Consider the following 15,632-nt stretch of genomic DNA (forward strand, 5'->3'; position numbering starts at 1 on the left):
CATTGTAGTCGAGTCTGCGATATGGGAGGGGAGTGGACTAACTGTTCTTGGGGAAAGGGAGGGAGGAAGAGACTGAACATAAACTGTGCACCTATGGATGAGGATAATGGGGGGTGGGGAGGGGGCGGAGGATGGGGTGGGAACCTGGTGGAGGGGGGAAGAAATGAGGAACCTTTGTAATAATATGAACAATAAATATTGATTTAAAAAAAATTAATAAAATAAAAAAATAATAATAATAATAAAAAATAAATAAAAAATAAAAACCTTTGACAAAGAAAAAAAATGGAACTGCCTTATGATCCATTGATTTCACTTCTGGAAATATATCCAAAAAAGTCTGAAACACTAATTAAATAGAATATATATGTTCACCTCTGTGCTCATTGCAGTGTTAATTACAATATCTAAGATTTAGAAGCAGCCCAAGTGTCCATCAGTAGATGGCTGCATAAAAAACAGTTATACATATATACAATGGAATACTACTTGGCTGTAAAAAGTAAGGAAATATTACCTTTTGGGACAGCATGGATGAGGCTGAAGAGAATTATGCTAATAATATAAGCCAGTCAGAGAAAGAAAAATACCATATGATTTCACTTATATGTGTAATCGAATAAACAAAATAAAGTAAAATAATAGAAGCGAATTCATAGATACAGAAAACAGCCTGACAGCTGTCTGAGGAGAGAGAGGTTGAGAGGAATGGATGAAAAAATTGAAGGACTTAAGCAAAAAATCCAAATCTCATGGACAGACAATAGTATGGTGATTACCGGTGGAAAGGGAGGTGGGAGAAGTAGAAGATGGTATAGGGGGGATAAACTGTGATGTAAAGAGACTTGACTTGAGGTGGTGAACACACAATACAATATACAAATGATATATTATAGAATTATACACCAGAAACATATACATTTTTATTAACCAATCTCACACCCAGCAAATTCATTTTAAAAAGATGAGAGATAAATAATGTAAAGACTTGAAGTAAAGGAAATACTTGTGCAATAATGGTGGAAATGTTAATTCCTATAGTTATTATGGAATACAATATGGAGGTTCTTCAAAATATTAAGAATAGAACAGGTAGTTGTCATAGGCAGGGGATGGGATAGTAAAAAAAGGTACAAACCTTCAGTTGTAAGATATTAATACCTTGTTATGTAAAAAAAAAGTTACATATGGGAGATACATAACAATTAAATCATATGAAAAGAAGGGTTCAATGAATAGGCCTCATATCTGTGTAAGACACTATAAAATCAAACACACAATAGATATGTAGTTTGAAATAATCTCTCCACACCATAGTGCCAATTTAGAAATATCCAATCAGATGATATTTGCAAACAATAGCTCTGACAAAAGTTTAATTTCCAAAATATATAAAGAACTTGTAAAACTCAACACCAAACAAATAAACAATTCAATAAAAAACTGGGAAAAGGACCTGAAAACCTCTCTCAAGAATATGTACAAGTAGCCAATAGATATATTAAAAGATGTTCAACTTCACTGGGAATCAGGAAAATGCAAATTAATACTATAATTAGATACCATCTTACATCAGTTAGAGTGGCCATTATCAACAAGACAAGCAACAAGTATTGGAGTGGTTGTGGAAAACAGTGAACCCTCATTCAGTTTTGGTGGGAATGTTAACTGGTACCACTATGCAAAGAAGTTTTGTAATTCCTCAAAAAACTAAAAATAGAGCTACCATATGACCCAACAACCCCACTCCTGGGTATATACCGAAAAAAACTTGAAATAATTTATACACAAAAATATATGCACCCCTATGTTCATTGCAGCATTATTCACAGTGGCCAAGAGTTGGAAACAGCCAAGTGCCCTATGATAGAGGACTGGATAAAGAAGATATAGTATATATACACAATGGAGTACTGCACAGCCATAATGAAGGATGAAATAGCGTCATTTAAAACAGCATGGATGGACCTTGCGAACATTATGTGAAGTGAAATAAGTCAAACAAAAAAAGCTAACAACTATATGATTTAACTCATATGTGGAATTAAAACGGAAACTTACAAACACAAACAGCAGTGTGGTGGTTGCCAAAGGAAGGGGGTGGAGGAAGAAAAATGTCATAATATGAAGTGACAGAAGATTTGACTTTGGGTGGAAGGCATATGGTCCTATATACAGATTTTGTAAATTAGTAATTCACTCATGAAACTTATATGTTCATGTTAACTAATGTCACCCCAACAAAATATAAATAAATAAATAAATAAATAAATAAATAAATATCTTCCACCAATTAAAAAATACCTCAAGGTAGGTATCACATCCCATTCATTTTTGAATGGAACAATAACATCAAAATAAAGCTTCATATATAGTATTATTTCAATACATTATACAATTTTGTAACTGAAACTAATTTGGTGAACCATCCTGTTTAGAGATCAAACTGTATAGGAATAAAAATTCTGCCACAGAAAAGAAACTTTTCAATAGACAGAAAATTATGCTTGATATTTAACTCCAGAGACAGTTTGACTCTAAGTCAGACATTTTATAGAATCCAAGTTTTGTATTTTTCCTTTGGATAAAAAAAAAAAAATTCAAAAGCAATCCATGTATCAGTTCAATAGCATTTCTTACATTTTTTATAGCACATAACTTAATCCAACAATTTCATGGTAATTAAAAGTCTTTTTGAATAAAATAATTTACTCTGCCTAGATGTATCACTATGGCCTACCATAGGCCAGAATAGTCCTCTGGGCAATATTATAAACAAGGCTTTTTCTTTTGCATAAACACATGCCAATTTTATTATTATACGTATGTTACCCAGGACATATTAATTATTTTTAATCAACAGCAAAGATACTGGATCCTTACATATTAATGTAAGAATTCAATCAAGAATTAGACATGTATTTGCCTTTGAAGCTTATTAGATACATTTGAAAAGCCATGTAAGGAAATATATTATATACCACATTATAATTATACCAGAGGCCTGGTGCACAAATTCATGTATGGGTGGGGTCTGGTAGGTCTGCCCCAATGGGGCCCACTGGGCAGGGCAGGCCTTGGATTCTAATGCTGGAAGCTATAGCTTACCCCAGCTGGATCTAAAGATATTTTAAAGATGGCCAAAAGAAAACCCACAACAGAACTGTTTTGCATTTCTCTTGCCATGAGATGAAGTTGTTTACATGTTTTTTGCAAACATATATCAAGGTGGATGATGGCTCTATAATGATTTTTGTGTTCTTTCTGGGGCTCTACCTTCAGTTTCCCAATATGATCTTCATGTCTGTTTGTTTAAAAGTGTTTCCGTTTTTTAATGTGCCTACCCTTCACTGTTGCTCCTGGCAGCTGATGGGTCCTCTTCACCACCACTTTTAAAGACAGATCAAAAACTCACCTAATCTCCAAGGCAATACAATTGCACAAAATCCCCACCCACCCTCTTTACATTCCTCAGCAAAGGGCCACCATCCCATTAATGCTTAGGTCACATTTTTGACTAATTTTGAAGGTATCCTGGGGCTGCAGGCTGTGAAGGGAGAATTCCACACTGTGGCTGCAGTATTAGCAGAGCCCTCTGGAGACTCTGATTGGGGACTGATAATTATTGTCTTGTGTTTTCACTAAATGTACATGGACCAGGGAGCCAGGCAGTTACTTAGAGGTGTTGGGGCTCCTTGGGGATGGGACCAAGGGTGAGGGGCTGAGGGTGGTTTGCAGGGGTGGCTGAGGTGAGGGGCCATGATTGCTCTAGTCACTGGGCTTTTATTATATAGTATTCATATCCATACTAGTAAATTAATGAGTATTTACTATTAGAACAAAAGTCAGGGTATATGGGTACACTTAATTAATATACAATTTAATTTATTCAAACAATTAACTTTAGTTTACTTCCCACTGTGAGTTCTGTGTTGAAAGATTAAATACATGAATTGATATAGATCCTAACCTTAATGAACTGACAAGTGAGATATTTTATATACATCAGTATAAAATAAAAAATAATATGTATCATCATGATTAGAAAAATGAAAGATTGCATCTTGCTGCGAAAATTAAGGATAGCTCTGGGAGATGATGACTGGCAGAATGTCAATGAGGTGGAGAGTGTGAGTGAGTGAGAGAGTGAAAGGGGAGTGTGGGGACATGTATGGTATGTGTATGTGTGAATGAGGGACAGTTAGATCCTACAGGGCTTTTGGGGGCTGGCAGGCTGGGCTGTTTTAGATGGGGAGCCCCTGCTACTGTGGCAAGAACTCCTGAGGCAGCTGTCTCTGGCATAGGAACCACACCAACTTGAAAGGGAGATCTGCTGTGAGTAGGAACCCAGGCTCACCACCCAGACTGGTCTTAGATAACACCCAAGACCATACAGCCATTCTGGCAAAAGACCTGCTACTACAGCTGCAGACCCATGGACACCAGGACTCCAACCTCCCATGCCCCAGGCTCCTATGAGACCTGGAGTGCACAATCCTCCCCTCTGATCCACCACTGCAACACAGGTAACCCAGATTCCAGCTCCTGGTCCCTATACTAATTCTAAGGGTGTGTGACCTTCCCACCGAACCTTCAGCTTTAGTCATAGGCCCTACACAACTTGGTGCCTGGACCCTTCAGTGATACCAAAACTGGGTAGACAAAGAAACAACCCCAAAAGGAAATGAAAAGAAGAATCAACAGAAAATGAATGAAATGAAACAGAGGCATGCAACTGTCAGAAAAAGAATTCAGAGTAAGGGTCATAAAGTTCATAAATAGGACAGATGAGAAAATCAGAAATCAAGTGAAAATGAAAAATGATATAGCTACATAAAAAACTCAATGGAAGGTTTCAACAGTAGACCAGTAGAAGCAGAAGACTGAATTAGTGTTAGAAAACAGGGCTGAAAAAAAAAATATGAATAGCAATTGGACAACAAAATTAGAAAGCAGGAGGAGAGCCTTAGGGAATGCTAGGACAATATGAAACAAAGTTACATTCAAATAATAGGAGTGCCAGAAGGACAAGAGGAGGAACAAGGATTAGAAAACCTATTTTAAGGAATAATGGCAGAAAACTTCTCTGATTTGGGGAAGAAAAAACTCACACAAACACAAAGAGTTCCAAACAAGATGAACCCAAAAAGATCCACACCAAGACACATTGTAATAACAATGGCAAATGTTAACAACAAAGATAATTTTAAAGGCTGCAAAAGAGAGACAAAGAGTTACCTACAAAGTATCTCCCATTAGATTATCAAATGATCTCTCAAAAGAAACACAACAAGCCATAAGGCAATGGAATGAAGTATACAAAGTGATACAAAGCAAAGGAGAGAATCGAAGAATACTCTATCCATAAAGGCTATCATTCAAACTTGATGGGGAAATCAGGAGCTTCACAGCTAAAAAAAAAAAAAAAGTAAGAGAGTTTATCACTACCAAGCAAGCAAGGAATGCAAGAAATGCTAAGGGGACTGTTGAAAAGAAATGTATTGGGATTCAAAATTAGCATCCAGAAATCTATGGCTTTTTAATACACCAATAATGAATTCACAGAAAGAGAAAAAATTCCCACTTAATATTGCAACAAAAATATTAAGATACCAAGGAATAAACTTAACTAAGGAGGTAAAAGTCCTATACTCAGAAAACTAAAGGACACTGAAAAAAGAGATATAGGAAGACATAAACAAATGGAAGAGTATATCATGTTCATAGATTGATAGAATTAACATAATTAAAATGTCCATACTACCAAAAACAATCTATAGTGGGCTGTTTGGGATTTTTTTGCATTTTAATTTCTTTATTCGTTAAGGTATTACATATTTGTCCTTATCCCCCCATTACCTTCCCAATACCCCCACACCCTTATGCCCTCACCCCTTTGTTGTCTGAGTCCACTGATTAGGCTTACATGCATGCATACAAGTCCTTTGGTAGATCTCTTCCACTTACCCTCACCCTCGCCTACCTTCCCTCTGAGGTTTGACAGTCTGATCAATGTTTCCATCTCTGGATCTGTTTTTGATAATTAGTTTAATGTTGTTCATTATTTCCCATAGACAAGTGAGATCATGTGATATTCTCTGACTGGCTTATTTCACTTAGCATAATACTCTCCAGTTCCATCCATGTTGTTGCAAATGGTAGGAATTCTGTATTTTTTAGTGCAGTGTAGTGTTCCATTCTGTAAATGTACCACAGTTTTTAATCCACTTATCTGCTGATGGTCACTTAGGCTGTTTCCAAATCTTACCTTTGCTAAATGGTGCTGCTATGAACATAGGGGTGCATATGTCCTTTCTGATTAATGTTTCTAGCTTCTTGGGATATATTCCTAGAAGTGGTATTACTGGGTCAAATGGGAGTTCATTTTTAGTTTTTTGAGAAAACTCCATTCTGTTTTCCACAGTGGCTTCACCAATCTGTATTCCCACAAGCAGTGCATGAGTGTTCCTTTTTCTCTGCACCCTCTCCAACATTTGTAATTTTTTTTTATTTGTTGATGATAACCATTGTGACAGGTGTGAGATGGTACTGAATTGTTGTTTTGATTTGCATCTCTCAGATATTTAGTGACTTTGAGCATGATTTCATATGTCTCTTGGCCTTCCTTGTTGTTGTGGAGCTAACCCAAGTGAATGACCACTGGAGTCCAGACCAAATTAAATTTTAGGGCGCCTTTAATAGCTGGTTGGCGATGGCTCTGCCATTCTCCACACAGGGAGTCCAGAGAGAAGCCTGGACCCTTTGTGCAGGACCATTTTTAAGCACATTAACCACAACCTGCTTTTGCAGAGCAAGCAACCCTAGACAAAACAGTTTTTCCTAAGCAACGTCAGGGTCATGCCATTGACAACCTTGTTATTTACAGGGTCATTCTGTTCTTCAGAAACTTGACAGTGTTTTATCTTGCAAGGCTATTTTGTGAGGTGTAGCTGGGAAGGGTCCATGAGACCACATCGCAAGGCCTGGCCTGGTGTCAGCACTGACAACTCTATCTGGAGCATGGTCCACGGACTCTCTGAAGTGCTCAAAAATTCCCACTCTCTAGCACTTCTGTCTTCTTTGGAAAAGTTTCTATTGAGGTCTGTTGCCCATTTCTTGATTAGATTGTTTATCTTCCTTTTGTTGACTTGTATGAGTTCCTTGTAGATGTTGGAGATTAAACCCTTAGTAGTGATAACATTGGCAAATATGTTCTCCCATGTAGTGGTCTTTCTTGATGTTTTGTTGATTGTTCCTTTTGCTGTGAAAATGATTTTTATTTTGAAGTAGTCCCATTTGTTTATTTTCTTTTGCCCTAGGAGCAATATCAGTGAAGAAGTTCCTTCGGTATATGTCTGAGATTTTGCTGTCTGTGGATTCCTCTAGTATTTTTATGGTTTCCTGACTTATGTTTAAGTTCTTTATCCATTTTGAGTTTATTTTTGTGTATGGTATAAGATGGTAGTCTAGTTTGCTTTTTTTGTATGTATCTGTCGAATTTTCCCAACACCATTTATTGAAGACACTATCCTGATTTCATTGTATGTTCATGCTGTCTTTGTCAAATATTAATTGGGCATAGTGGTTTTGGTCGATTTCTGGGTTCTCTATTGCATTCCATTATGCTCAATTAATATTTGACAAATGAGGCAAGAGCCTTTAATGGAGAAAAAACAGTCTCTTCAATAAATGGTGTTGGGAAAATAGGACAAATACTTGAAAAAAAATGAAATTAGAATACCAACTTACACCATACACAAAAATAAACTCAAAATGGATAAAGGACTTAAATGTAATATGGGAAACCATAAAAATCCTACAAGACTCCACAGGCAACAAAATAGAAGACATATGTAGTAGCAATATTTTTACTGATACAGCTCAAAGGACAAGGGAAATTAAGAAAAAAATAAACAAGTGGGACTACATCAAAATAAAAAGCTTCTGCACAACAAAAGAAACCATTAACAAAACAAGAAAGCCCACTGAATGGGAGAACATATTTACCAATGTTGTATCTGATAAGGGCCCAATCTCCTAAATTTATAGAGAACTCATAGTTCTTAACAAAAGGAAGATAAATAACCCAATAAAAATTGGGCAAAGCACTTATATAGTCACCATTTGAAAATGGACATACAGAAGGCCAAGAGATATATGAAAACATGCTAAAAGTCAGTAATAATCAGAGATATGCAAATAAAAATGATAATGAGATACCACCTCACACCTGTCAGAATGGCTAGCATTAACAAGTCAACATGCTGAAACTGGTTTGGCTCAGTGGATAGAGTGTTGGCCTGTGGACTGAAGGGTCCCAGATTCTATTCCGGTCAGGGACATGTACTTTGGTTGTGGGCACATCTCCAGTAGGGGGTGTGCAAGAAGCAGCTGATCGATGTTTCTCTCTCATCAATGTTTCTAACTCTCTATCCCTCTCCCTTCCTCTCTGTAAAAAATCAATAAAATATATATTTTTTAAAAAATCAACAAAAGACAAGTGCTGGTGAGGATGCGGAGAAAAAGGAACTCTCATGCACTGCTGGTGGAAATGCAGACTTGTGCAGCCACTGTGGAAAACATTACGGCATTTCTTCAGAAAATTAAAAATGGAACTTCCATTTGACCCTGTAAACCCACTTCTAGGAATATATCCCAAGAAAACAGAAACACCAATCAGAAAGGGCATATGCTTTCCTGTGTTCATAGAAGTACAATTTACAATAGCTGATTTGGAAATAGTCTATGTGCCCATCAGCAGATGAGTGGATTAAAAAACACTGGAACATCTACACAATGGAATATTATGCTGTACTAAAAAGAAGGAATTCCTACCATTTACAACAACATGGATGGAACTGGAGAGCATTATGTTAAGTGAAATAAGCCAGTTGGAGAAATATAAATATCCCATGATCTCACTCATTTCTGGAATATAATGAACAACATAAACTGATGAACAAAAATACACATCCAGAGACAGAGAAGCATTGAACAGACCATCAAATTTCAGAGAGAAGGCAGGGGAGGGTGGGAGGGGTCTAAAAGATCAACCAAAGGACTTATGTGCATGCATGTAAGCATAGGCAATGGATGCAGACAGTAGGGGGTTGAGCCATGTGCTGGGTTGTGGGAGCAGCCGGGGAGAGCTAAATGTGGGGAAAAAGAGACATATATAATACTATATGTAATACTTTAAACAATTCAGAATTTAAATTTTGGGGGGGAAATTAAGAATATGTGGCATTTTAACTGGTCCTTGATAAACACGGAAAATTTAGATATACTATGATGGGAAATAAGGCCATTCCAAGAAGAAAAAAGAGCAAATGTATACATGCAGGGAAGCACGGGACTTTACGAGAAAATGTGAATAGTTCAGTTTGCTGAAGCTTGGAATTTATGATACAGGATACTCATAACACTGAAAATAGAGTTTTAAGCCTTACTGAGGTGAGCCATAGATATAAATATCAGGAGAACAGATTTTACTCCACAATCAACTGGGTGACATTGTTGATTTCTAAACAATGAAGTGACATTAACATTATTAACCTGACAATAGAATATGGAAAAGTCTGGAAATAAATACATCTCTATTCAAAGGTAAATTTATATTTGGAAGGAAATTAGAAATTAGAATCAGAACTAGTTTAATGGAAGTGAAATATGATAAAAAGAATTATGAGATATTTCAGAAATGCATACAATAGGATTTGGAAAGGGATATTATGTTAGAAACCAAATACAGGAAATAATTAATTAATGTGCTTCAGCCTGACTAACTGGAAAAATACTGAAACCTTTGAGCAATAGGGCATTCAAAAGATAGAAAAGTTTGGAAGAGAAAAAGATGGGTCCCATAATTAGCTGATCTGGTTTCTTATTTTTTATTGTTATTTGAACAATATATTGTTACTATATTGTATATTGAATACCTATCATTGCCAAACTAAGTGCTTTATAAATATGATATATTATCTCATTTGGTCTCCACAACAACCCTTTGAAGAAGAAAATGTTGCCAGTTTGGTGTTGCTGAAGTGAGCCTCTTCCCACCAAGAACTAAGAAATGGGGAAAATAAAATTTCCTTCTGGTAATCAAACAAAAGGATACATAATTAATGGATCAGAGAGAATGTGCACAGTCTCCTATGGAGATAGAAGATCTGAGCCAGCAAGATTTTATAAATTGCTAGAATGTATTCAAATAGCTAATGGATAACTGTCAGTTAAAAGCAAGTTTAGCAAGTTGGAAGTATTGAAAACATATAGGGATACATTAGCTTTCTAGGGAAGAAGAAACTTTGGTTAGTGATATTTGAAAAATCCCATCCAATAGGCAAGAATATTGCTGTGATAAAATGAATAATTTAATCTATCCCTTCTTGATATATTAGATATTTCTGTTCAATTAAATTATCTCCTCATCATCCCATGCTAACCAACCAAATTTGTGAATTGACTTGATTGTAATTGATATCTAAAAGGTTTTTTTTTTCACTGTCCTGCATTTGTAACTTTTGGTAAAGCATCTTCTCACCCACATTACCCCACATCATCCCACATTACTACACTTTGTCATTCATAGTTCATGTAGTTTAGAGGAACTGATTCTAGCCTCTTCTTCCATGGATGAATACCACCCAGGCCTGCCTAATGAAACCATTCCCATACACTGGCTTCAGTGATAGACACATAATATAAGGTTGAACAACAAAGGTATATTCAAAACATTGGCTAAAATCATTGACTAATAAGTGGATGTGAGCCTAAAGTTGCCAGTAGCCTGCTTTGGTTGAGAATAAAGCCAATTCAGAAAGAGAGAGAAAGACTGAGTGCTGAGGATATTATTTGAGGCCCTGGATCCAATCCTAAAATTAAAAAATATATATGTTTTTAGAGAGAAAGGAACATCAATGTAAGAGAGAAACATCAATTGGTTGCCTCCCCTATGCACTTCAACTAGGGACTGAACCATAACCTGGGTATGTGCCCTGATTGGGAATCAAACCAATGACCTTTCAGTGCACTGGACAATGCTCAACTAACTGAGCCATACTGGTGAGGTCTCCACCCCTAAACTTTTAATTCATGTTGACCAATACATTTTCCATGTTAGATAATATTACCACACATAGATCTATCTATCTATCTATCTATCTATCTATCTATCTATCTATATATATATATATATATTTATATATATATTTATATATTTAAATTAATATATATATATTCATTCCTAGATAATTATTCCTAACTTGAAGATAATAAAAAAACTAAAATGAGAAAAATGTATCTATATATTTTATAATCTTTTTTGAAGAGATTGTCTATTGTGTAATGTTACCACTGTTTTTTTTTTTTATATAAGGATATAGGCAGTGAAATCTTTATACAATTTTAATTTTAAGGTTAAAGAAATTTCTTTCTAGCTGAAACCGGTTTGGCTCAGTGGTAGAGCTTCTGTCTGCGGACTGAAAGGTCCCAGGTTCAATTCCGGTCAAGGGCATGTACCTGGGTTGCAGGCACATCCCCAGTAGGGGGTGTGCAAGAGGCAGCTGGTCCATGTTTCTCTCTCATCGACGTTTCTAGCTCTCTATCTCTCTCCCTTCATCTCTGTAAAAAATCAATAAAATATATTTAAAAATTATTATTAAAAAAAAGAAATTTCTTTCTAAAGACAAATTTATATTTCATTTCATGAAATAATGAGATAAATATAACCCAATATATTCTTTTTTCCCTTGGCTTCCAGGATACTCAGAAAAAATTTCATATTCAAACTTGAATGAAGTACTAACTTATTCAAGATTTCTGAAACATGTATCTCTCTTTGTTCTGATGGTTTCTGTGCTTTCCTTGTTAACATTTTAATTGTTCTATTATAAAAATATTGTAATATTCAAAATATTTTGCATATTTTTAATATTAATGAAATGCAATATATGTACTAAAGTTAAACTCTAGGTTTCTTTTTAGCTCTGAAATTATCAATAATAGATTGCAAATGCACAAAGAATCTCATTTTGATCCATAATTTCTTTGACTAAGAGAAAAATATAGAATGCCATAGGTAAAAGAAACTTTAGAGGCCATCTGTTATAAATACCTTTATTTTGCATATAAAGATTAAAATATTTGCTCAAAGTTATATAGCTAGTTACAATCAATTAGAGATTAGCACCCAGATTATCTGATTATCTTAATCCCAATTTCCAATCCACTATTCTTTTTATCTACTCTATCATATCTAAAATAAAAAAGAATTTGGATAACCAATTCCAGCCAGTAAACATACCTTCTCTCTTGGATCCCTATCAGTACGTACTGCTCTTCCTAGAAATGAAGCTCTATTTCATTTCCAAATTAACTATGATTCTGTACATGTTATATACACACACACACACACACACACACACACACACACAATGTACACTGAGTGGCCAGATTATTATGATCTCTGAATGCATAATAATCTGGCCACTCAGTGTATATCCTACATAATAAAAGGCTAATATGCAAATTGTCCCCTCGACCAGGAGTTCGACCAGCAAGCAGCCTGGCCAATTGCCCATGCACCCCGTCCCTGACTAGGCTGGCCAGACCCCACCCATGAACCAGGCCTATAATATATATATATATATATATATATATATATATATATATATATATATATATATATATAGAGAGAGAGAGAGAGAGAGAGAGAGAGAGAGAGAGAGAGAGAGAGACAGGGAGGGAGAGAAAGAGAGAGAGAGAGAAAGAGAGAGGCCAGATTATTATGCATTCAGAGATCATAATAATCTGGCCACTCAGTATATATACATATAATTATAAACAAAAATTAAATAGTTTGGACCATCATATTTCACCAGCTTCCTTTTTAAATAATGGGATCCTTATTTTTGTTTAGGTAGATCCCTTCACCTCCAATGGCTAAAATTAATACATGTTTTTTTCTACTGCCCTTATCTTTATATTGCAAACCCACACTGAATCAGAGAATCTTGTCAAATGTATTAGTATGCCCTTACCTCAGAGAATTCTGATGACTGCTCAGCATAATGAGGAGTGGGGTGTAAAGTTCTTGAGAGTTAATTGGAGTTGGCTGACCTAAATTTTGAAGCTTTATGTCTTGACCTTTTCTTAAATGAACGCACATCTCAAGCCTACAGAGGAAAGGTGGGGGTTGGGGGAACTGAGTGCAACAACAGGCTGCTGAGCTGCTGGCTGTTCTCCTAGTTTATAATTCCACCATGCCTTCAGTTTGTACAGAACTTTAAAGGCTTAGCTGGTTATTTTATCCTTCCTACATTCTATAAACATAAGTTGAAATAAAATGCCCCACATTTTGATGGTAAAGAAAATGAGACCCAGAGTTCAGAGAGAAGGAAGCAATACGCAGAAAAAGGCAAAAGGCTTTTGAGTCTGTCTTTTATAAACAACTCTTCCTCTAATCATTACCAATAGCTGAAAGGCAGGATCAAGCCTCAGTAATGTCACAATCACTTATTTCTGGGCTGGTTACTCCAAGCCCTTTCAGCAACCCCCACAGTGTTCTCAGCTTTCCTTTCATAGAAAGAAAAAAATACTACCTTTTATTCAGCAGTAACTATACAGACACTCTGCTAGACACTTTAATATACATAATTTTATTACTTCTCTCATTAAGTTTATGTAGAAAGCATGATCAAACTTTTTCTCAAAAACAGGAAAATAGCCATAGCCCATTTGGCTCAGTGGATAGAGTGTCAGCCTGTGGACTGAAGGGTCTGGAGTTTGATTCCAGCCAAGGGCACATGCTCTGGTTGCTCTGGTTGCAGGCTCCATTTCCAGTAGGGTTGTGCAGGAGGCAGCCAATCGATGATTCTCTCTCATCATTGATAAATCTCTTTCTGTTTCCCTTTTTCTTTCTCTCTGAAATAAATAAAAAATACATATAGTTTTTTAAAATGGAAAAACAGACTTCCCAGAAAGAATATGTTGCCTAGGATTACACAATAGATGGCATTGTTAATGTACAAAATCCTAATTAGTCTGAACTTAACTCTCTTACTCTTTTCACTTTACCATGTTACCTCTCTTAACTCGTTTGACAAATTAAGTCATATAACAGAATTAAGTATCATTATCCCAAAGAAAATTGGTGGGAAAAGAAGGAATAGCTAAAGTTGAATTTTAAGGTACTACAATACTTTGGTGAAACAGATTAGTTTGGAAGAGGGGTTATTCTTCCCCTCTTGAAATCACATAACCAATTCTTCAAATCACATAACCAATTAAATTATTCTGTTTATTCATAAGAACAAAGCATAGTAGTGAGGATTTGAAATAGCAAAAAGTAGCCAAGAAAGGAGAAACCAAGATGGCGGCATAGGTAAAAAACTAACTGCAGCCTCACACAACAATTTCAATAAAATACAAAATGGACATTACCCAGAACTACAGGAAAGTCAACTGACTGGAAATTCTACAACTAGAAGGAAAGAAAAAACCAGAAGGAAAACCAGAGGAACTGTAAAAGCCTAAGGTATGGAGACATTGTGCGCACGGGGAGAGGACGGAGCCAGAGAGGAGGGGAGGCTGAGTGCCTGGCTGGTGTTCCCTAAAGGGAAGGAGATAAAAGCTCCTCCGGACTGTGCTGAACCCCAGTTCTGACAGCACTGAACCCCAGGTCTGGGTGAGACCCTGGGGAGCCAGACACATAAGGAGGGAGTCTGGGCGGAAACTCAGGGGAGCGGCCGAAGGAAGTCCTGGAGGTGAGCACATTGCGCTCATAGAATGGACAGTTGACTGTGTCACTGGATTGCCCTAGCGGGAAGGAGACAAAAGCTCCAGACTGCTCTGAACCACACTTCCAAACCCACTTCCAACTGAACTGAACCCCAGTTCCTGGCTCATTGGGGGAGAGCCCTGACTGTTTGGTAGTGGGCGAAACTCCAGAGCACTTTTCTTTCAGAGGTGCTTGCAGTGATTACCTAAGGACACTGAGGAACACTCAGACTCAGGAACCTCATAGGGAGGGACTTATGGAAACCAAGGCTGTAAGCTCCACCCTGAAACTCCGCCCCATCTAAGCTGAACACAGAAGAGACTTTTATTTTTTTATTTTTTAAAATATATTTTATTGATTTTTTTTTTACAGAGAGGAAGAGAGAGGGATAGAGAGTTAGAAACATCAATGAGAGAGAATCATCAATCAGCTGCCTCTTGCACACACCCTACTGGGGATGTGCCCTCAACCAAGGTACATGTCCTTGACGGGAATCAAACCCGGGCCCTTTCAGTCCGCAGGCTGATGCTCTATCCACTGAGCCAAACCAGTTTTGGCTGAACACAGAGACTTTTAAGGCTACCAACTCAGGGAAGCTGCGAAAATGCCGAGACAGCCAAAACCGGTTTGGCTCAGTAGATAGAGCGTTAACCTGCGGACTGAAAGGTCCCAGGTTCGATTCCGGTCAAGGGCATATACATCGGTTGTGGGCACATCCCCTATGGGAGGTGTGCAGGAGGCAGCAGATCAATGATTCTTTTTCATCGACATTTCTAGCTCTCTATCCCTCTCCCTTCCTCTCTGTGGAAAATCAATAAAATATATTTTTTTAAAAAAGAAAGAAAATGCTGAG

This window comes from Pipistrellus kuhlii, unplaced genomic scaffold (genome assembly GCF_014108245.1).
Source record: "Pipistrellus kuhlii isolate mPipKuh1 unplaced genomic scaffold, mPipKuh1.p scaffold_m20_p_19, whole genome shotgun sequence".
Classification (NCBI taxonomy): domain Eukaryota; kingdom Metazoa; phylum Chordata; class Mammalia; order Chiroptera; family Vespertilionidae; genus Pipistrellus; species Pipistrellus kuhlii.